The 25,935-nt window shown below is 34.7% G+C and overlaps 1 protein-coding gene across 1 annotated transcript in view; it reads right to left on the reverse strand.

Moving 5' to 3' along the window:
- LOC107598848 (OTU domain-containing protein 7A-like) overlaps positions 1-25,695 on the reverse strand; it is an 84,940-nt gene extending 59,245 nt beyond the window's left edge. Inside the window, exon 1 of the mRNA XM_016290290.1 lies at positions 25,574-25,695. The gene's annotated coding sequence lies outside the window, so the exon portion shown is untranslated. The remainder of the gene's footprint in view (positions 1-25,573) is intronic.
- Between the last annotated feature and the right edge of the window lie 240 nt (positions 25,696-25,935).

Here is a 25,935-nt window from a genome sequence, read left to right on the forward strand (position 1 = left end):
ACGCTCCTTCGTCGAATCCGCCGGCCTCCGCTCACTCTAGCCTGCCGTGTGTGATTTTATGGAGGACTGTTTCCTGATCCTGGTAGAGTAGACTACAATGCCGGCTGTTCTGACTCACAGACTGTAAGTACGTTTTCATATTTAAGGATTTGCCACTGATGATTCAAACGCGAGTTTTGAGCAGTGTAGAGTAGTGCTTGTTGTTTGTCATTTCTCCGATCACAAATGCAGACATTTTTTTATGTTTACGCGGCGCGATGCAACGCAACGTGAAAAACAGGCAGTACAAGTCATTATAATCTGTTATGTCCCCACTGGATGCAACAAATGCCTCGTTTATAATGGGTTTTAATGTTTTTGTCTCGTCGCTCCTGCCGGACACGGCATCACAGTATGGTAAGCGCGTAACATTTCCGTCACACGCTTGAGGTATTCGGCCAATCACAACGCACTGGATAGCTGGCCAATCAGAGCACACCTCGCTTTTCAGAACGATGAGGTTTGCAAAACTCGACGCGTTTCAGAAAGGCGGGGCATAGAGGAGAAACAATAATGTACAGTATGTGGAAAATAATGTTTTTTTTTAACCTTAAACCGCATGAACACATTTCATTACACCAAATACACAAAATAATGTTCTTTTTAGCAACATCATATGACCCCTTTAACTGAGACTGAGGTGCTCCTACAGCACTATTTCCATCAAACATGGACATTATTATGAATATTCATGACGTGGGTGTGGCCTATGAATGAGCGCAGGCCGTTCTACAATGAGTTGGAGGAAAAAGCTAATAACAATCAACTGATGAGCATGAAAGCATGGAGTCATAATATACCAGAACATTCTTACAGAGACACATGAAAGGACACGGCCTGATTTGAGAGATCAAGGATATGTGTCAGCAAAAACTGTGCTAGTTATCCTCTGCTACTGGTCAGAACAGATGGCTTTTTACCAAAACATGGCATAGTCCTAAATATCAACATATCTAATCCAATACTGCCATTCGAGAGAGTGGACAGTATGTCAATTCAGCCTCAGAATCTGTTGCTCCTCATGTTAGCATGCTAACATCCAGAAGCCTGTTGCCATCGCTGTTAGACTGAAGATCCCAAATGACGGCTAATTACAGGCGCCTAATTTATCCATGTTCATCGCTGCTGTGAGACAAATCAGAAAACACTAAAGCATAGAGGGATTTGAAAGAAGAATAAGCACCCTCCTGTGAAACTACGCCTCCTTTATATTTAGCAACAAGCCCGAGAAGACTCAGTCTCTCAGACCTAGTTAGAGAGAAGCACTGCCCTGTTCAAAAGAAGACTCGCGAGAATGATCAAAAACAAGGAAAAAGGCAAGTCGCAAAGTGAGATCTTCCCTAAACACTTTGCAGTAATGTTCGAAATCAAGGCCAATCAATAAGAAGACATAATAAGAAGATATGTGTCTTGAGCAGCAAATCAGCATATTAGAATGATTTCTGAAGGATCATGTGACACTGAAGACTGGAGTAATAATACTGAAAATTCAGCTTTCACATCACAGGAATAAATTATATTTCAAAATATATTAAAATAAAAAATGGCTATTTTATAAGAATATTTTACAATTTTTAGTGCATTGTTGATCAAATAAATGCAGCCTTGGTGAGCATGAGAGACTTTCAAAAACATAAAAAATCATAGAGATCCTAAACATTTGAACTGTAGTGTATGAATTAATCAGTCATGATATTTGCAACAAATACATAAATTAATTAATTTCAATAATAATAATTCTCTCTAAAAGATATGCTTAAATATTTTAGTTCCTCATTAATCAGCATGTTTGAGTTTGTACAGTTCATTTGCACTTAATCTAAACTATAACTCCAATCTACATCCGACATGCATACAATGCAGGTTTTAAACCTGCGCACCTCACATGTTGTTGACCATCTCAGCTCGTCTCTACGGGCCGCAGCGGCCTCATGGGTTCACCTCGCCCTCGTAACCTGCACCTGCACACCTGGGACGAGTGTGTGTTTTGTTTTTGCTGCCTAATATCGTCCGACAAGCCTGCTGCTTGAGGCATCTCCATGTGTCTACTAGCCCAAAACAAACACTACAGTACATACTCAGTATTTTCCTCACTATACAGATGGTCTTTTGTTCGTGGAAAATGATCCGTAAGCGGTTTCTCCGCTTCCAGAAGATGTTGAGAAGCAACACATAATATTCCAGTTGTCTGATTTAACACAACACACATTGTTTTCCACCATCACGCTCTCTCAATCAATCAAGACATAGTAAAGAATAGTAAATCAAAAGCAGAAACAACTTTTAGCCCTGGTCGAGTCTCCTCAGAAGCGTGTGTTGATGCCAGGCACAGCAGATGGAGTCTCCACACCCCTCTGCTGGGCTCGGTTTAGTGCCAGCTTTTCAAATTGGACTCTAATGTGCAATCTAATAAGGGTGATGACATAATATTTTCATCAGCGCTACTCTTGGTTTCAGAAAACAAATTCAAAACAAGACATTTAAGTATGACATCACACTGTTGTCAGAGTTAGTGCTAAAACATTTCCAAGTATAAACAGAAACAAATCAGAGAAGTATTTATGAAACCGATTTGCTTTATAGGATTCAGATAATAATAATTTATATTTTAGTTAGAATGATTTCTGAAGGATCATGTGACACTGAAGACTGGAGTAATAATACTGAAAATTCAGCTTTCACATCACAGGAATAAATTATATTTCAAAATATATTAAAATAAAAAATGGCTATTTTATAAGAATATTTTACAATTTTTAGTGCATTGTTGATCAAATAAATGCAGCCTTGGTGAGCATGAGAGACTTTCAAAAACATAAAAAATCATAGAGATCCTAAACATTTGAACTGTAGTGTATGAATTAATCAGTCATGATATTTGCAACAAATACATAAATTAATTAATTTCAATAATAATAATTCTCTCTAAAAGATATGCTTAAATATTTTAGTTCCTCATTAATCAGCATGTTTGAGTTTGTACAGTTCATTTGCACTTAATCTAAACTATAACTCCAATCTACATCCGACATGCATACAATGCAGGTTTTAAACCTGCGCACCTCACATGTTGTTGACCATCTCAGCTCGTCTCTACGGGCCGCAGCGGCCTCATGGGTTCACCTCGCCCTCGTAACCTGCACCTGCACACCTGGGACGAGTGTGTGTTTTGTTTTTGCTGCCTAATATCGTCCGACAAGCCTGCTGCTTGAGGCATCTCCATGTGTCTACTAGCCCAAAACAAACACTACAGTACATACTCAGTATTTTCCTCACTATACAGATGGTCTTTTGTTCGTGGAAAATGATCCGTAAGCAGTTTCTCCGCTTCCAGAAGATGTTGAGAAGCAACACATAATATTCCAGTTGTCTGATTTAACACAACACACATTGTTTTCCACCATCACGCTCTCTCAATCAATCAAGACATAGTAAAGAATAGTAAATCAAAAGCAGAAACAACTTTTAGCCCTGGTCGAGTCTCCTCAGAAGCGTGTGTTGATGCCAGGCACAGCAGATGGAGTCTCCACACCCCTCTGCTGGGCTCAGTTTAGTGGCAGCTTTTCAAATCGGACTCTAATGTGCAATCTAATAAGGCTGATGACATAATATTTTCATCAGCTACCGCTACTCTTGGTTTCGGAAAACAAATTCAAAACAAAACACAATTACATATGACATCATACTGTTCTCAGACTTTCACAATGAATGAAGCACTAACACATTTCCAAGTTTAAACAGAAACAAAATAGAAAAGTATTTATGAAACCAATTTGCTTTATAGGATTCAGATGTAAAAACACTTACTTATTATACATTACTTAGAAAAATGATGAAAAGAAATGAAAGGGGGTCATAATAATAATAATAATAATTTTTTAATTATTGTTATTATTATTATTATATCTTTATATAATGACATTATACTAAGTATATAATTCAATATGTTTAATTTAATACTTATATTTCCAGTTTCATTCTGGCAATGTATTAAATTATTTATCATTTCATACTTATTTGAATGATATATTTACATCCTATTATGACAATATTGTGGTATAATCTTACAGTAACACGTTCTGCAACATTTTGGATTATAGGATTCAGATTCAGTGTGTCTATTACTTAGACATATATTACATTGGTTTATTTTTTGACCACTTTTTTCACTCTATTGTTTATTAATGATTTTATTATTTATAGGATATCAAATAAAACTAAAACATCACTACATGTTACATAGTATACATCATTCTATATATAATACACAGTGATATATTATTCTATAATTACACATAATTTATTATAATTATATCATTAGACCTTTTATTAAATTATATAATTAATGACACATATATTATTATTTATAGTTATATACTTATTAATTATATTTTTAATGATATGCAACAATACAATCTTACAGTAACATGTTCCACATTTTTGCCACTTTTTTCACTCTATATATACAGTATATATATATATATGTACAATGTATATATAGTGATATATTATTTTATAATTATATAATAATTCTATATAATATATTATAAATATATTATTAAAACTTTTTTACTGAATTAATGTAATTTATATTTTAGTTGCATTCTGGCTATCTGTTTTATTATTTATAGTTATACACATATTATTAATGATATTTTAATTAAATGCAACAATACGATCCTACAGTAACATGTTCCGAGTTTAGTGATAGTTGCTGTAAATGGTGGCCAATTTGTTTTCCTATAAATGTGTAAAATATCACTAATGTGAACTACCAACGAGTCACGTCTTCTACACGCCATTTTTTCCAATCAAATTAAATAAAACAAAACCTGTTTGTCACTGCAACAAAATGAAATGTGTGTGGAAATGACATGCCACGCAACATTAAGCACAGTTCTGAATAAGCCGTGTTTTCTCCGTGACAGTGTTTGGCGTGTCCTTGCATTCTCAGGAACAGAGACAGATCTTCACAGACACCAGACTCATTCACACTTCAGTTTACACATCTGTCATGTGGTTAAACACATCGCTGCATGTGTCATGACAAAATAGAGGCTTATTTCCATGGCCTCAATTCAGAGTACCCGTCTGCCTTTGTCAATACAAATATTATCAATTGAAAGATCACTTGATATCTAAGTTACAGTTTTGTGGCCTTCAGTCTGTGTGTGTTAGCTTTGAGGCTAATATCTAGACTGCAAACTATTTCTGAATGATTAGTGACACTGATGTGACTGAACACTGGAATAAAGACGGCTGAAAATCCAGCTTCGCATCACACAAATTATCATTTTATTTTGGGACACTTTGATTCTGACATTTTTATTTTTATTATTAAAAAAATAATATAAAATTGTCAGAAATTATATATATAATGATATAAAATAAATACATCACTCAATATATATATTTTTATATTTAAATATATATAATAAATGGTATAGTTATACTTCCAGTGGCTACAAATATTATCAATTGAAAGATCACTTGATATCTAAGTTACAGTTTTGTGGCCTTCAGTCTGTGTGTGTTAGCTTTGAGGCTAATATCTAGACTGCAAACTATTTCTGAATGATTAGAGACACTGATGTGACTGAACACTGGAATAAAGACGGCTGAAAATCCAGCTTCGCATCACACAAATTATCGTTTTATTTTGGGACACTTTGATTCTGACATTTTTATTTTTATTATTAAAAAAATAATATAAAATTGTCAGAAAACATTACATATCATTATATAATGATATAAAATAAATACATCACTCAATATATACATTTTTATATTTAAATATATATAATAAATGGTATATTTATACTTCCAGTGGCATTCTGGTTATGTACTTTATTATTTATTTTAGACTTATTTTTAATAATATATTTAATAAACATGTTTATGTTACAGTATGAAAATATTATGATAAAATATGTATATGTATATTATGAGATTGTATTGTAACTGAAAAGAAATTCCTTTTTATTAAATATTAGTATATCGAAACAATGGTATTTATGAAAACGATCCGCTTTGTTGAATTATTTTATTACTATTTTAAAAATTATTTTATTTATTTATATTTTAAAAATTATCAAATAAAATGCCAAAACACAAAACCAAATAAAACATAATATTTCATTATATAATAAATATATAATCAGATATAAATTATGTTTTGAGTTTGTATTGTGATCGAATAGAAATTAGTTGTTTGTTGTGAATGGTCAATCTGTTGCCTCAAAAATATTCATGTGGATTTCAATAACAATTCTTAAATATTGCAAATGTGAACTAACCAACATGCTTTTTTTTTTTCAATGCATAAAACAAAATCTGTTTATTAAATACTAAGGAGTTATTTTAAATTGTAATATTATTTTACAATATTGCTGTTTTTACATCAGAGACAGAAAACAAAATTCAAAAATATTAAAACATTTATTTATTCCAAATGTTGGCCGGCAGTGTTGTATATAATGTATGCTCCTAAAAGTAAAACAAAAAAAATTCACTCTTACCAGATAAAAAAAACAAACAAATCTGTTTATTTACTTCTCTTCCTGGGAAAACAGATAAAAAAAGTATTGACGACTCATCCTGCACTACACAGATTTTTATCCAATCAAAAGCTCCCTAGAATGAGAATGTCCCAGTGATTACCAAGTTTTGTTTCTTTTTAAAGATCGATATGCCCTGCCCAACCTCCCTGTTTCAACAGGAAATACCTCAACACAATGAAACAAGCAAGTTTACCTGGAATTTAAAAATAAATAATTGCTAGTGAGAACACACACACACACACACACACACAAACTAACAGCACACGTCATCACAAGGACTCAACTGAAACACGTGCTGGCAGGACATGTTCTCTGGTTCTTAATGGATGATGAATTAATTTATTATCTTTGTGTGGGCTTCAAATCAAGTCCCGGATAAAGAGCGCGTCCCGTGTGAGTTAAGTGTACAGACAGACAGCGATGGGGATTCAGATGTGACATCTTGTTCCAGCCTGATGTCATGTCTGGTCTTAACACTTGTTCTCTACACATGACTGATGAGGTAAGAGGCTTATTCAGTACATTGAGTCTGCGCTACATTTGCCAAACCAGATATATTATGATAATGTGCTCAGCTGTGAGCTGAAAACCTCTTTTGAATTTCCTTTGGCTGAATGGCAAAAAAGTCAAAGAAAGCCTCATCTCACAATAAAATAGATGTTAAAAAATGAATCACAGCTCTCAGATCACTTAGAGAGTGATGATAGCTCAGCCGTGCAAGAAAAATGCATGAAGAGATAAAAATACAGTCTATTATCGTAGATATCATATCACAATATCATTGCTTTCATGGATACAATAAATAAAAATATATCTTAAACATAATTTCACAATTAAAAACAGTGCTGAGTGCTGTTCAGTTATCATCTCAGAAATATATAAATAAGTATATATATATATTGCTTGGTAATTGGTTGACCTAAACTGGTATTATCTAATTGTGTACTTAAATTTAACAGCTGACAGCTATTCAACCAAATTCATTACATACATTTCTATCAAAGTTATCTAACATTATCAAGATGAAAAATTTGAATCTTGGTAATATTGCATAAAAAAATTGTAATATTGTTTTTTTGTTGATAAAGAATCACAAAATAAATTTATTTTAGGTTCATTAATCTGATTGGAAATGGAAAGTCAAGCTGAGTGCAATGCATTGTGGGATAATAATTATATACAATATATTATTATTATAATTATGTTTGATAGAAGTAGTCATTTATTATAGAAATATTTGATTCATATTTATTATAATGATAATTTAGTGTATAATAATAATCATAATTTATTTAATAAAATATTATATTATTTATTTAAAATATTGTTACAATTCTATAACATTTTCAAACAACAGTGACTGAGTTTAGAACCAGAATATTCTGATTTATGAATGCATAATTCTGGCAGGTTTTGTGAACTGAATCAACTGATTCATTGAAAAGATCTGACTTGAAAATAATAGTCAATTTAATAAACATATTTATAATACATTTTCAAATCAGAAAACGCAATGCAGCTTATCTCTTTATTGAGTCAGTAACTTGAACTGAAAACCTGGATCAGTCTGATTTGTGAGTGAATCATTCAGACCGATTTTGAGAACTGTACGAACTGATTCATTGCCTCAAAAGAATAACTAATTTCAGTTAAAGTTAATGGGGTAATTAAAATAAGCAATTAATTAATTGATGAGTGAGCATTAGTAAAGAAAACCCGCTGTTAACGATGTTTAAGATGAACAACTTCTGCTCAGGCTTTTAGACATGAAAACGTATCACATAATCCTCAACAGTGGTAACTCTGATTCAGTGTTACTTTAACACTCTGTAGATTGGGACAATATGTACTCTGAGCAGAGTTGATTTAACTCGGGGAATTTTGCTGTGTAGGCGTGGCTATAAAGAATATCTCTTTAGATTTGAGACTTTAGTCTTTGCAACTTTACAGATCTTCTTTATGCACCAAGAGCTTGTAACACTCCCAGAGAAAGGAAAAATTGAAATTGCATTATATGACCCCTTTAAGATGCAATGTTTTCTGTCAAAATTCAAAACAAGCTTAGCCTTTATTTATTAATAAATAAATAAAAAAGACAATAATGGAAAGTGTTGAGGTCCACAATGCTGAACAGTTCCAGTATTAGTTCCCTATTCTATGAAAAGAAATTAATAAAAACATGAAATGGATATCAACCACACATGCACATGCCTTATTATTACAGACATATGTCCCAGAATGTTACACACCATGGAGTTTGTAAAGCTAAAGGGATACAGTTACACTGGACACTGATCCGCAGTCACAGGACGTGCTTCTGCTGTCGGAACCTGCTCCAAAGCAGCAGATTCAACGACTGAATTTCAATGCAGGGTAGAAAAGGCTATTCAGCCTCTGAATCAATCTCTCCTCCTCCAGTGACAATGCTAAGCTTGTGCGTGTGTGTTGGTATGGATGCAAAAGCCGGACGGAAGTATGGGAAAGAGGATAAGTACCGGATCTGTTGAAGCCATTATCAAGAGCATTTCAATGTGTGTGGTAATAACTCAAATCGTACGAGGTGCAAGCAAAGAATTGATTCAAAACTCTCAGTGTTCATTGTTTCACAGATAATAATCAGGATTCCACTAAAGCTAATGAGAATATCATTTATTCGCTACATTTCATTCAAAACCCGTATGACTTTCTTTCTTCTGTGAAATACAAAAGGAGATATTTTAAATGTGCAGGTTACTCTTTTCCATTACAGTGAATGGGAAGTCAAGCTTTAATGCTTTAGTAAAGATGCAAAACCACCATAAAAGTATCATATGAAGACTCTATCTGACTAATTGTACTATATTTCAATTCAGATTTGTGAGACGAGATTGATTATTGCCTGACAATCTTTTTCTATAAGGTGTTCATCACTGTGAATGAATCAACTGAAGTTGAACTCGTAAAAAACTCTTAATGAATTCTTAAATCATTCATACTTGTTTTATAAACTGAATCAACTGATTCATTGAAAAATATAGAACCAATTAGAATGATTTGTTCGTTAATCCCATGCAGTGTTATTTTAGTGTAATTATAGGACTTATTGAATAAGCTTTTATTTGATCATGTCAGTGTTCATTTTTATTTAATTTAAAATTTTAGCAATTTTATTTTATTATGTGCTTTTGTCATTTTTATTAGTTTGAATATTTCTATTCAGCTGTAATGTATTTTTATTTTTACCTATTTATTAAACGTATTGCTTTAACTTATTTCAGTAAGCTGCAATGGCAACATTTCTCATTTTCATTCAAGCTTTTTAGTTAAAAATTTTCATGTAATTTTTATATTCTATTTCATTTAACAAAAACAATTTATAATAGTACTAGTTCTACAACATCGATCCCACATTTGCATTTTTCTTTTTCTTTTTTGGTGAATAACAGCGTATAGATTTTGGTCTGTTTCTCACACAAAGCTTTCATATTAAATTATATATCATATATCAAGTTGTCATATGAACTACTTTTATGTATTTTTTGTCATTTTGAAGCTTGACAGCCTTAATGTTCACTTGCTTCCATTAAACTGAAAACAGGACATTCCTCAAAATTCACCTTTTGTGTTCCACAGTAGAAAGATTTGGAACAATGAATGCGATGAAAGAATTTCCTTATATATATATTTTTTTTTAACAGAGAATTGCACATTTTGGAAAAAAACATCTATCTTCATACTTGATTCCTTTTCACAACTGTGGCATTTGCGGAAATGGTTTCATTAATTTTAGATGGGTTTATTAATGCTAGTTCATCCGACACATTAGTTTCAATGTGCAGATCTGCACAAATATTCCCGAAAATCAATGAGGTCGGCTACAGTGGATCTATCTCGTCTCTCGCATGAGGAATTAGATGACTGACTTTGGCGGGTTCAGGTCAAATCTTTTCGGATGGAAACAACGAGCAGGGTCAAGTGTCATGAGGAAAGCGCTTTTCGTCACAACCCTCCTTCCCTTTCTAACTCCTCGACTCGAGAGGCACGTGGTGGCATCTCGGTATGTCTGCAGCCGCCAGTCAGACCCGTCTGGGCGAGTAAGTGTTTGCTCCACCAGTTGACAGAACGCTCAGAAAACCAGTTCTCACTGCAGCAGCAGATGCTGCAGCCAGCAACAGGCGTCTAAACAAACCTGATGGAGAGAGATAGGCATTGAAGAAGCAAACGTGCATTTGGAGGCCAGCAAATCAAGCTCAGTGTAATGCAGCTTACACTTCAGCTTGTGTTGACTTTAGTATGCCTAATTGACTGTTCAAATGCAGAGTTCTGCACATCGTGTGTGTGTGTGTGTGTGTGTGTGCGCGCGCGAGAGAGAGACAGAGATTACACATACCAGCTTCATCACTGTGTCTGTCACGCGACTCTGTTCCCCTTTCGGGCTCTGTCTTTACATTTATTTTAGGTCATTCTGACTTTGCTCTGACAATCTGGCGCTTCTGAATCAGCTACTGTTTTGTTATTAGTTTAAGTATTTGCTATTGACTGTTCAAATGCAGAGTTCTGCACATCGTGTGTGTGTGTGTATGTGTGCGCGCGAGAGAGAGACAGAGATTACACATACCAGCTTCATCACTGTGTCTGTCACGCGGCTCTGTCTTTACATTTATTTTAAAAGATGAAGCTCGCGATTATGGTAAGGGGCGTTACATTTCCGACGAGTGCTTGCGGTGTTCGGCCAATCACAAAGCACCGGGTCAGCTGGCCAATCAGGGCAGACTGCGCTTGTCGGAAGGAGGGACTTTGTAGAAAACAAAGCGTTTGAGAGAGGCGGGGCATGGAGGACCTACAATAATGTACAGTATTTGAAAAATAATGTGTTTTTTGAACATTAAAGCATGTCAACATATTCTGTTACACCAAATACACAAAATAATGATCTTTAAAAAAGCATCATATGACCCCTTTAAAAATAAACTCCAAAAGAATGGCACTGAAGAACCATTTTTGGGTTCTCCATTTTTGCGTTCCTCAACCATTTTTGAGAATCTTTTAATGGAAAGATTCCATGTATGTTAAAGTTTCTTTAAGGAACCACTGATTCCAAATAAAAACCTTGATGTTTAAGTGTGTTGGTGCAGTTCATAAAACTGCTGCAGTTAAATGCTAATTAGTTCATTCCTGTTATGCAGTAAATTGTCATGTGCCAATCATATATAATGGATAATATATAACCATTAAACTCACTTATAATATGGAAATATTAGTCATTTGTTTTCTTATATCGCCATATCACAATTACATGAACATGGATTGAACTAGAGTCTGAATCATTTTATACCATACATTTGGCAACGTATTAGGAAACGTTCCAGGCTTTTCTTGGGAAAAGTGTATTAATTGGTAATCAATTTAAGTTTTTCCTGCATTATCAATTTTTTTTATAAAATCCCTTTAGCTAACAAAAACCAGGTCCTTTACATCATCATCCAGAAAGTGACATAATGGGTTTGATTTAAGTGGGAAGTTAATATCATCGGTGCTAAACATAATTAGCATTAGCATCAACCTATTAGCATGGTGTTAGTTGGATAGTCTCAACCTAAATTGGTATGACAATATCAATAATCTCAAAAGCTGAAGTTTTGTTATCATTCTTTGTCGCATAAAGACCTATCAGATGAGAAACTGCACCATTCGGTGTCGTCCTCTGATATTTGCTAATTTAATAATATTAAAAGTTTTGCCGAATTTGTATGCAGTAGGCTGGCCAATTTTAATGGTCTCAATACTCTCTCAATTTTACAAAAAGAGGGATATCTGAGATGCAATAAGTAGAGAATTTCCGATATACTCAAAATGATGTACATAAACGGTTCAGGGGGTGATTTCTTTTGCACTACACCAAAACTTGTGATAATTGGTGTTCAAAGGATGATGTCATTACTCACACCATTTTATTGATAAAAGGCCAGTTGTTTGGAAAACAGGCGCGCAGACAGCAGATTTCGCAAATGTTTTTATACATTTTCAACAACAGAATAGCGCAAAAATTGGATGGAAACTTTTCAAGCATTTCTTTTTGCTCTCTCCCTTTCTCCCCAGTCACTGTGGTTTGGAATAGTATTTTGTTCATGTAGTTCTTGTCAAACAAACGAGTTTCAAAGATCTGATGAAAATTCAATTACCAATTACCGCATCTGTCAAAAATCAGTAACGGAGCTCAGTTTGTTGTTTGGCTGAATCATTTCCAATTCAGCTAGTAGTAAAATCACTAGCTAATGCCTGTAAATGGTGAAATTTTCCCACGTAAAACAATTACTGTCCACATAAACGTAAAGGCAGGACTTAGCTTTTTAGCTTTAGCATTTTCGTCAAGCAAGGCTCCGGTCCAATCCTGTTCTAGTAAAGGCTCTGTGTTTGGGCCTGGACTCTACACAGATTGGCAAGGGAACAGACAGAACCAACATGGCTTTGAACGCAGCGGTAGGGTAGAACCGGGTCTCTCCTTTTCTCTCATTGTGTCTCTCTCTTGTTCCTGTCCTACTTTTCAGCCATCTGAACAAGAGCTCAGCTAATACAACATCGGTTGACCCAAATCTACAGGGGTCCATCAGGTGATATACATGAAGACAATTACAAAGATTTCCCCAAGTGAAACGTAGTTTGTTATAGAGTGACATATGGAGCAAGGTGCAATTTCACAGCTGAATGTCGACACAAAGGTGTCAGGTTGTCTGGAGACGGAAAATGTCTTAAAATGCAAATGAAATTTTACCAAAACCTGTACAGACATTTTACTCTAGCAAGTTAAACAATTGGGGGTATAGTGTTATATTTCTAATGGAGAGCCCTATGATTTCTGCGAGGCAGAACCGTGGAATTCAGTCATAAAAATGCCACAGAATTTTGGTTTATGATCCTACTCTGTGTTTCTCTCTGAATGAGACCAGTTGTTTGGAAATAACATACATAACACAGTTTCATCTACTACACATACTCGAGCATTGCATGATGCTCATGGTGTTTACATCATCTGCCGCAGTGGAAGTCCTCCTTAAACGCAAAGTACACAAGTTGTGTAAAGCCTCCAAACCACCAGGGGGCCCCCTTGCTCTCAAAGATGATTTAATGTGTGATCATCGTGTGATTAATAGAAATTTAGTTTCATTGTTGACTTTGGCTTCCATTATGAAAATGCGATGCTGCATTCTGTGCACCATACTAAAAATGAGTTGAAAACGTTTTGAGTTGCGAAAGAAACGGTTTTCCCCAAGTGGCTTTCTGTGCACGTGACTAAATTATTTAATTTGTATCTTTTTTCATATTGCATTTGTCCTATTGTTCTCAATATATATTTTTTTACATTTATTGTATTATTGTATTAACTTAAAAACTATCACAAATTAAATGGCTCAAATAGCACAAATTTTCCTCCATATGTTAATTTTAACAGTAAAATTTCATTGTGCAGCCCGGCCCAACAAGGAAGTGTTCAATTTGAATTTGTTTACATTTTGAAAGATTAATTAAATTGTCAATGCTTTATGCATTTGTTTGATTAACACCGTTTGTATATTAATTTAGATTAAATCATAAATAAATAAAAACAATCATAACACAGGATTTCTGAAATTTAAAAAAAATTCACACGGTCATATTACTGTAAAAACTGTAATCAACTATTAAACTGTTAAAATGTATTATTGTTAAATGTATTAATTTAATTTAGTTTTTGATTATGAAAATTCAGAATTCAGGGAAAAAAAAACTTCCATAGGGCCCTATAAATTAAATTTGTTATTAAGTTATATAAGTTATTTCAATTAATTAGCCATGTTTTTTGAATTCAGAAAAATAAAAGTCACAAAAAAAAAAGGAACAAAACAGAATGGATTCTGGTGGGAAAATGTATTTCTTCTAGTCATTACTCCAGTCTTCAGTGTCACATGATCCTTGAGAAATCATTCTAATATAGATTTGATGCTCAAGAAATGTTGAAAACAGTTGTCCTACGGCAAATTTAACTGTTAATTTTAATGAGTTTTTAACCATGGTAAGGACCTCAAAACATTGCTTGAAATTTAAAAAATCGCATTTTCCATCCAACATGGCTGACTTCCTGTTGGGCAGAGTCGGATAAAACCAAATGAACGTTGTCCTACATGATCAGTTACCATACTGAATTTCGTCCACATCGAAAAAACTTCATCCTGATCACAGCTTGCATTTGGTGGCACTAGCGCACATAACTTTCAAATTTTTCACAGGTCTGATGTGTCAATTTCATGAGTTTTCGAGCATGGCAAAGGCCTCAAAAATGGGCAAATTATCTCTCTCTATATAATATTAGCAAAAAATACATGCCAAAATCAATAGGGCTTTAGTACCATAGAGGCCTGCACTGGAGCACTGAGTGTGCATTGAGCAATCACAGTGTGCACAGTGGCCATAAAAGGGGCGCTCATGAGCATCCTTCTGAAAACGAAAATGACAAATGGGACATGCCATGGTCTTGTGAACCTGATGGACATGTGCAAACGGAGGCCATTAGATAGCCAATAACTAGTAAAAGTCAACATAAATGGTGTTCGCAACTCATTTCCTTTTAAAAAATGTATGAAACTGGCCATTACAAACTACGACAGAGGTAAAATAAGGTGACCTCAACTGAAAGGGAAAGAGTTATTACATTTTGATGAAAGATTTTTCATTGGAATAACATGCAAATGACTCATTCTCAATATGACACATTGATTTAACACAAAGGGCACATTTTAGCTGTCCTTTTAAAGCTAATATAGCAGCGCAAACTTTAGCTATTGTTCACAAAACAGATGAGCTGGTGTCAAATAAAGACAAAAGCAAAAAACGGCCTCTTACAAAGTGCCTATACTCCTCCATAATTAGGAGATACACAGAGAAAGTTGTTGATAATGTTAGCATTGTTAATGCTAGCATGACCATCACTTAAGGTCCCCTGAAATGCTTAGAAACAGGCAGCGTTACTGTATAGCTGTGTCTCATTTAGAAGGCTGCACCCTCCGGAGGTCGCATTCGAAGGCTGCATACGTCATCGAGGCTGTCTCATTTCAGAAAAGCAAGTAGGACACTCCGAATGCGACCTTCGAATGCGACCTTCTTTCACAGGAATTCGGAGGGTGCATGAGGTGTATCCTTCGCTGCTACAGATAACCCACAATTCTTTGCGTCGCCGTGAACAACCGTTGTTAATCGCCGACTCGCAGTGTGTGTGCGGTGTGGTGGTTAGCGTGACAGTGCGAAACCAGACTTATTTTTTTCCTCAATGGAAAGCATTGACACTGTTTGAATTGTTCCCTGTCCCCTATATAGTGCACTGCGTGCCAATCACTGTACAGAAAATCCTAATTTCAGCCACGGCTTCAGCGTCTAATTTATAGTGTAGGGGGCGGGCGCTTCGGATTCTAGAAAGCATTTGATTGGACAGAAAGTTTGATGAGAAGCTGAAGTACGATGTGACGTCAAAAAAAATCGTTGAGCCGTTTTGGCGGAAGTGACGAACTGCAAGCTTTGAATGCTTATATCTTCTAAATGCGAATTATGTCACTGTTTTGGAGCACACTGCCTTATAGATAACCTTAAGACTAACATATTGATACAAACACCCAAAAAACTTTCATTTTGATTTCATGGGGACTTTAAAGTAAAGGGAAACATGTATTGTTGAAAAACATAGCGCTCATGCCGCAAGATGCTTAAAATACAGTGCCAAGTCAACTAAAGCTAAAGACAACAACATAAGTATGTATGGTTATAGTAGCAAAGTGGATGTCTAACAGCTAGCACAACACACTATTAGCACACTAACTGTAAGTGTATATTTCAGCTTTGATACTAACCACTACTGAACTTTTTGGCAACATAACTAAGAATTATTTAGTTCTGAAATCATTGGGAGTGAATGAAATACTCCTTAAACATTTATGGTGATGTGACGACATATTCTAACAACATTAATATTGCAACATCCTGTAAAACACAGGGTCCACTTGTGACATCAAGTATTCAAAATATATGAATGGTAAGTTAAGAATCATTCAAGCATTTACCCTATTCAAATTTTTACTCCTGCAGCTGTTGCTGAAAATACAATGAAATCAATGCTAATTTCGTTTCCACATCCTACATAACTGAAACATCTTGTAGATTCCTGTAAACGCATCAGTGTTTGAGTCACTCATGAGTCGAATGAGCGTAACCTGTTAAAATGCAAAACCTTCAGCAAATTAAATTTCCAGACCCACACAGAATGTACATTTTCACATTTTCTGAGCTTATTCTGAGGAAAAATCTGTTCATTAGATTTACATATATGGCCAAAAAAAAAAAACCTTAATTCAGAGAATTGCATTTTGCAAATGAGCCAAAAATATTTAAATGTAATGATTTTTTTTAAAATAAAATATTTTAAAAATATATTTAAATCATTATTTAAAGAGCATTTGCCAAAACCCTTTCAAAATGCAGTTAAATTGAGGAAACTAACTTAATTTAATTTAAATATTTCAATATAATATTTCAAAAATATATATCTAAAACATTTTTTTAAACCAGAACTATTTTCAGAACTAAACCAAAATGGAAAATGGAATTATAATGAGAAAACAAATGATAAATAATATAAATGATGTTCGAATTCTGGTAATTATACACCATATGCATATTTCTTCCTTCATTTAATTTTAAGTCACTTAGACAAAATGCATGGAAGCTTGTTTCTTACATGGGATAAAAAAATCATCACAATTCAAACCTAAATTCTCGAGTTTATATCTCACAAATTCTGAAATCAGAATTGTGAGATATAAACTTGTTATATAAACATATAATTATGACATATACATTCGGAATTGTGAGGAAAAAAGTCAGAATTCTGAGTTTTTGTCTCCTGATTTCACTTTTTTTTCTCTCAGATTTGCAATTCAGACTTTTTTCCCCTCAGATTTGTGAATTAATATCTTTTTTCTTTTAAGAATTGTGAGATATAAATCCAGAATTATAAGGAAAAAAAGTAGCAATTATCTGTTTTATTTATTTTTTTATTCTCTGGCAGAAACTGGCTTCCATAGAAATAAGTGTCATTTCTTTAGATCCATCAAAAAGCATCTAAACCATCACAAATTCATAACCTCTGCCTTCAAAGGTCAAACCTCAGGGCTGGTCTCAGAACCTCCATCATAAGAACTTCTCACCCTGTCCATCTCCAGTATGTTCTTCAGCCTCACGTCAGCCAGTCCTGACCTGACCCAGCATCTGTCGGTTTGAAGGGCATATTGAACCTGTCAGCTTCTCCGTCCGATAGCCGCTGTTCCTGGTCCAGTCTCCGAGCTGTCAGCCAGATTCCTCACCACACTTGGAGTTGCTCCACAGACTGTCAGTCACATCTGAAGTTTGACTCTTATGAGAACAAGCTGATCTTTCTTAAGGACATCTCTACTAGGTTCTTCAGCAAGTGACTCGTTTTAGTTCTGACTATAAAACGTGACATCGCGACGTTTCAGGTAAAGCACATTAAACACAAGAGTCACATTAAACTAGGGCTCTAGCAATTAATCGTTAAAAACTGCTCATGAAAATAATCGACAGTATCGATTAATCGTGTCTGTGCACGGAAAATATTTGCAGTCACGTCACTTTACAGTAGTAAATAAAGCCTTTTTCAATGGATAAAACAGCGGAGGACACAAAGTGAGCTGCTGGAAGAAAAATGTATGACCCAAGTTGTCCTAAACATGAGACTTTGTCATATTAAGCTATTCCACAAATTGTTAAGCATACTATTTAACGTGGTTTGCCCTGTTAGATGCGTGTGCTATTTGATGAGTTTGTTTGAGACGTTTTCCTCAGTGCATGACTTACATTTTACGGTTGTATCCTTGTCTGTGAATATTAGAAATATATGTGAGTATTTCCATTTTGCACGAAGGCTTTTCCTCATCGCAAGCAAGTCTTCGCTACACTTAACAGACTTCAGAGCTCGTCAAACAGACGTAGCGCAATAGAATAAGAGCAACATAGCAATACATTTAGCTCAAATATTTCTCGTTTTAAATGAAAAGTATATCAAATTCTGCCTGTAACGGAAGTAACTCTTATTATAAGAACAGTAAAGGGACTAACAGAGTAAACATGTAATATAGCCTATATGTTCAAATGAATGAATGTGTTTGTTACTCGTACCAGAGGGCTTTCTTTAAATCATGTTTAATCTAGTGGTTTTAACTTCTGCTTTTAAACTACAAGCAATTTGACTAACTTGAGGTTATGCTGAGTATTTAAAGGGATAGTCCACTCAAAATTATATTTCTGTCATCATTTACTCACCCTCATTCAAACCCGTATTTCCTTTTTCTGTGTAACGCAGCAAGAGGTGAATTTCTAAAACAATATGCTGGGCAGTCTTTTTAATACAATGAAAGTGAATGAGGACTGGGGTTGTCAAGCTCAAGGGTTTGAAAATGATGACAGAATTTCCATTTTTGGTGAAACAATTCCTTTCACAAGGTTTCTGTGTACTCCTGATTGATGATTTCCAAATGTCATATTCATATTTTTCATCAATTATATCATCAATTTTCATTTTCATTATTTCTTCTATTTTCATCAATTATATACAGGGGTGCACATACGTTTTTCAGCCTGGTTCTCATATGAGAACCTGGAGATTTGGTTTGGTCCTCACACGGCGGCACATGGTGTGACCCATCAAATATAACTATAAAAAATTAATTAATAATAGTGATAATATTATTGCACTTTATTTAGTTTAAAAAAAATAAAATAATAAACTAAATAATAAAATGTGATAATACTATTTTATTTATTTTTAAAATAAAAAGGGAGTATTGACTTACATTTTACGGTTGTATCCTTGTCTGTGAATATTAGAAATATATGTGAGTATTTCCATTTTGCACGAAGGCTTTTCCTCATCGCAAGCAAGTCTTCGCTACACTTAACAGACTTCAGAGATCGTCAAACAGACGTAGCGCAATAGAATAAGAGCAACATAGCAATACATTTAGCTCAAATATTTCTCGTTTTAAATGAAAAGTATATCAAATTCTGCCTGTAACGGAAGTAACTCTTATTATAAGAACAGTAAAGGGACTAACAGAGTAAACATGTAATATAGCCTATATGTTCAAATGAATGAATGTGTTTGTTACTCGTACCAGAGGGCTTTCTTTAAATCATGTTTAATCTAGTGGTTTTAACTTCTGCTTTTAAACTACAAGCAATTTGACTAACTTGAGGTTATGCTGAGTATTTAAAGGGATAGTCCACTCAAAATTATATTTCTGTCATCATTTACTCACCCTCATTCAAACCCGTATTTCCTTTTTCTGTGTAACGCAGCAAGAGGTGAATTTCTAAAACAATATGCTGGGCAGTCTTTTTAATACAATGAAAGTGAATGAGGACTGGGGTTGTCAAGCTCAAGGGTTTGAAAATGATGACAGAATTTCCATTTTTGGTGAAACAATTCCTTTCACAAGGTTTCTGTGTACTCCTGATTGATGATTTCCAAATGTCATATTCATATTTTTCATCAATTATATCATCAATTTTCATTTTCATTATTTCTTCTATTTTCATCAATTATATACAGGGGTGCACATACGTTTTTCAGCCTGGTTCTCATATGAGAACCTGGAGATTTGGTTTGGTCCTCACACGGCGGCACATGGTGTGACCCATCAAATATAACTATAAAAAATTAATTAATAATAGTGATAATATTATTGCACTTTATTTTGTTAAAAAAAAAATAATAATAAACTAAATAATAAAATGTGATAATACTATTTTATTTATTTTTCAAATAAAAAGGGAGTATTAAATACAAATACAATTATTTTATAGTAAACTTAAAAATAAAATGCTAATATTTGTATTATTATTACTATTTTTATTTGAACCTTAATTATTATTTTTAATTTTAATTATTGTAATTTTTCATTTTCAAACTTAAAATCAGCAAGCGTTTATTTTGGCGGGTTGCCGGCAAGTAAGTATATGCGCTTCCGGGTTTGAAGCTGCCGATTGAAGAGCATCAGTGAATGAAATGTCACAGTTTTGCATTGTGCTTTGAAAACGCGTTTTTCAGCCTGGTTCTCATATGAGAACCTGGAGATTTGGTTTGGTCCTCACACGGCGGCACATGGTGTGACCCATCAAATATAACTATAAAAAATTAATTAATAATAGTGATAATATTATTGCACTTTATTTAGTTTAAAAAAAATAAAATAATAAACTAAATAATAAAATGTGATAATACTATTTTATTTATTTTTAAAATAAAAAGGGAGTATTAAATACAAATACAATTATTTTATAGTAAACTTAAAAATAAAATGCTAATATTTGTATTATTATTACTATTTTTATTTGAACCTTAATTATTATTTTTAATTTTAATTATTGTAATTTTTCATTTTCAAACTTAAAATCAGCAAGCGTTTATTTTGGCGGGTTGCCGGCAAGTAAGTATATGCGCTTCCGGGTTTGAAGCTGCCGATTGAAGAGCATCAGTGAATGAAATGTCACAGTTTTGCATTGTGCTTTGAAAACGTTAGTCTATATTTATGCTTTCAGTTTGAATAGAAATCTTATACAGTACAGTTTGTCGATCTAAAATGGTAATCGTGCATTAACAGCTGTCAACCATGGCTGCATTTCTCAAAAGCATCTTAAGCCTAAATTGATCGTAGCTCCATAGGTGGCAAGGGGTCTATGATGTACGTAGGCTTAAATGCATATATATATATATATATACATTATAAGCTGTATTATAATTTAATAATAAGATGTATATTATTATATTATATTATAGTTTTTGCTTTTGATTTGGCCATATAACTATATACTGGCAAGATATTTCTTGATTAGTCTTTGACTGAGAATATAGCAGACAGGCTTTTTTTTTACACAATAAGACTAGCATTGTGTAAGAAAGTAAATAGGGTCAATTTTTATTTTATGTTGACTTTAAAATCGAATACTTGTGCATTTCACAGAATTTTAATTTATAATACACACACACACACAAACACATATTTTATTAACAGTTTATAATTATACAGCAGTTTTTGTGTGGCTTGTGGCCATGAAACTACACTGGCAAGCTTTTTTAATTTGTCTGGAGTATCTGAGTGTCCATATGCATGGCCTGACAATCAGTATGAACGCTGACACCGAGATTAGAGCTAGAGAACGTGAACTAGACCGATCTCAGGAAATTAAAGTCATCACAGAATGATCCGTCCCATCTAGAAAAGCCCTCTCTGACCTGCACAACCCTTCCTGATTTTCTCCCTCCTCTTGCTGTCTTTTCAATCCCTTCATTCCCTACTCTCTCTCTGGACCAGTCCTCCCCACAACCCCTTTCACTTCTCTGCCTGTCGACAGACCACTTAACATTGCTTCCCCACCTGTGAAGCGGAGGGAGCGGTCACACTTCAAAGCCTGTGCAGTGATTGAGCACTGATTGCTGTGGGCCACTTGACTCATTTCATCTCATCTCAAGGACTAAAACTTCTGGAGAATGAGGTGGGAGGCAGATGGAATGCTGTGGAAAAACAGAAAGCTTCTGCGTTTGATGGGATGAGCTTCCTGTTTGAGCAACACTGAAATGGTCCTGACAACATTTACGTAGTCAAACAATCAAAAAAGGACAGTTCTCCACAAGTTAAATCCAGAATACAACTATATTTAAGCTGCTTTCATGTTGATGCTCTAAATATAGTCTAGTCTAAAAATGCGGAGGTTGTTATGCTTCATAGAAGTACATCTTAGGAAAAAACAGTATATCAAATTTTTCCTCACTCTTGATTACATTTACATTTGTTATTGGCTGATACTTCGCTACTACAGGGACGTACCTTCTAAAGTGCATACAATGTGTTTATGCCAATTAATAGTTCAGCCAAAATGAAATTTATCTTGAAGTGCCAAGTTTGACTATGCAAAGATGGACCTGAAATGAAATCAAACTGCTTTAGAAGACTTAGAATACAGCAGAAAAATATGTATGGACTAACGTTTATGGTACACTTAGGACTTGAAAACCACTGGTTATTATATACTGTATGTTTACAGTATAGAAAAGAGCAGCAGGAAGATCATCCCATCTGTCTCCAAATCATCCTCCTTTCTCTGTTTCAGAGAAATAAAAAGCTGGAGTCTCGCAGACTGGGTCAATAGGAGCATGTCAGATTGTATGACAGCATCTGAAACAATCAGGTCAAGGTCATGCATGTTCATGTATGCCACCTACTTTTGGAGAGCAACATTTAATAAGATAGAACAACCAAAAGAAAGGCCGTCCGCCTGAAAGAGTGCGGCTTGTTTGCCGTGAAAGTGCAATGCAGCTTAATGTTTGTGAGGTAATGTGTCACATTTATTACATCTCAGAGTTTGGCCTGTTCTAAATTTCCCCTCAAGGATCAATAAAATATTTCCTTGTCTATTTATTATTTCCTCATGCTTTGAGTTTAACCTTAAGCCCCTAGTAAGATTTATGGCTGTCAACTCAGAATGTAGATCAATATTATAAGTTTACAAGAGCCTAGTTGAATTACAGCATCAGAAATTGATATTTCTGGATAATACAGGTAGTTTTAAAATAATAATAGAATAATAGAAATAATAAATATATTCAAAATAATGATGTATATATATATATATACACACACATGTATACACACACACACACACACACACACACACACACATATCAATAAATGCTCTAAGACAAAACAAAGGAATGCAGCACACAAACCTTTATAAAGCCTGTTTGCACATTGCCAGAAAAGTCTACCTTTGAACGTGTGAAAGTTTCTTGTTCCAGACAAGCTGTTAATAAGAAAAGAAAATATTTTTCAAAGGATTCAGTGCGCCTAGAGGTGTCAGCAAGTCAGCTGGCGATCTTGAGGGTGTGTTTGATGCTAAAACAATCGGACAAGTGCGTGATAGCCCGAACTGAAACTTCCTCCTGACTGACATTCTTAAGAAACCACAAGCACACAATATAAACACTGAAATACAAGCTCACTCAGGAGTCAAATGTCAAAAATCAAAGATACGATATTCGATTTTACAAACATACTCTTTTGGCCTACTACAAACATGACAAAGCCACAATATCCCATAAATCAAATGAAGCTTAAAGGTGCAGTCAAGTAGGTTTTTGCTAAACATTTATCTGGCTCTTGTTGGACTCTATACTGACACCTTCTGGCCTGGATGCATGATTTTGTTTGTTTACTAACTGCAGCTGTTTCACAATGAAGATGTTTAGCTTTTGTTTTGTTTCTTTTAGTCTACGTTTCTCTTTGCTTAGATGCACATTTATGTTTATGCTTTTTAAAGCACTGGTTTAAGGCCCGTTTACACCAAGGACAATAACTATAACGATAAAGATATAGTCATAGAAATCCACATCACAACTATAACAATAACGACACAGTGGAACAACAATTTCGCTGGAATCACTTTCAGAACAATTGTCCAGCTGATGAACAATAAAAACATTGACAGCCAATCAGAATCCATCCTGCTTTAAAGTGCTAAAGCATTTAAAGCAGCAGACGACAAAACCGCAGTGCGTGCTTATAATGAACAGAAACTTACCGTGCGTTGGTGTGGACGCTGCTATAATAATCGTTGTAGTTATCTTTATATTTATCGTTCTTTGAGTGAACGAGCCTTTAAAGTGCTATACAAGAAAACAGTTTACTGTTATTTATTAGTAGTAGTAACTCTGGTCATGAGAACTCAAAATACCTGCTCTGTGTAGATAAAAACAAGAGTTCTTCTTGGAAACAGATCTGAATAGAGCAGTGATTCTCATCCTTATATGATTAAACAATATTTTGAACCATTCAACAGTATACACAGCATTTATCTCATACCTCCGGAATGAAAACAAAGATGCTCCGTTTCAGTTTAAGGAGTAAAATGTAACAATTAAATTTGTGGAAGCAGAACGGTCTCTACATAAGATAAAAATGATGATATATAATAATCGCTATAATCTTTTTCTCGGTCAGAATATTTATTTATTTGATAAATAGCCACTTTGAGACCTGCAACTAACTAACTGTACATTATCGTTTTCGTTCCTTAATTTATTTTAAATCATTATAAGTCATCTTGAAGCCCTCTAGAAGTTACAACCGCCTTAGAGTATCCAACTCATAATATTACTGATATTTCCAAAACCGCTGTGCATTTCTCAACATCTAAAACTTAGCTTGAGCAAAATCGACTGAGTGCATCTTTAAGCTTAATAAAAGAAAAAATACTGAGCCCAACAGCCCGGCTCAGGGCCTAAACGCACCATTGGTGGATAGCTAGTAGATTGTTTACGGGTACCTTCAGCCCACAGCACCTATAAAGTAGGCTATATATTAAAAGCATCTATAGATTGAATAACCAGAGCCTTTCTGACACACATAAACCAAGGCATGCTGATTTCTGCTTGAGATTTGTGCATATACAGTAGAGGCAGTGAACAAGAAAGCATCCACCATCATCCTTCTCTCACATCAGATATTACACATCTGATCATTATTTTGTAATCCATAAACGGATTTTTCTGTTCAGTCTGTTACGCAACAGTCCCAGCCCATACTGATATATAGCCCTATAATGTGTCTTCAGACAAAGAAAATTCAATCCCCAATCATATCGCACTGCATTTGATGATGATGCGCTGAAAAGACGCCCTTACCTCAAATCCACCAAAATAACGGGCTATTTATTATCCCACCCAAGTTCCTTTGTTCAAACCGGCCTCGACTGGGAAAATAAATAAATAAAAACACCGTATACCCGCAAGATGCGTCTTATAGCGGTCCAGGCACGTACAGAAGACAGGTGCACCTGGATCTCCTCTTATTGCACACGGATGCTCCGTATGACAGCAGGCTATTATTTAAGACGCGTCTTACCGTTCCTCAGTCAGTCCTTAGTGTATTCCTCATCGTCCATATAGCAGTCCGTTCGAGAATGGCTTTAAAATCATATGCCCAGCCCGCTGTATTCTTTCACATCCTCATGTCATTCACTGATGCAGCAGTGGCAGCGAAGACACGCCCACCTCATCTCTTACCCCCTCTTGAATGACGTAAAGGAGCAACAGACTCCGCCCACAGCCCACTCTCACGCTTCTTGAATGAGGTTCTAAATGAGCTACAGACTCCGCCCACAGCCCACTCTCACGCCTCTTGAATGAGGTTCTAAATGAGCTACAGACTCCGCCCACTGTGGAAAACAGCTGTCTGTTAGGATTGCTATCGGGGTCTCTGCGGTG

The sequence above is a fragment of the Sinocyclocheilus grahami genome, unplaced genomic scaffold (genome assembly GCF_001515645.1).
Source record: "Sinocyclocheilus grahami isolate Dianchi unplaced genomic scaffold, SAMN03320097.WGS_v1.1 scaffold257.1, whole genome shotgun sequence".
Classification (NCBI taxonomy): Eukaryota; Metazoa; Chordata; class Actinopteri; order Cypriniformes; family Cyprinidae; genus Sinocyclocheilus; species Sinocyclocheilus grahami.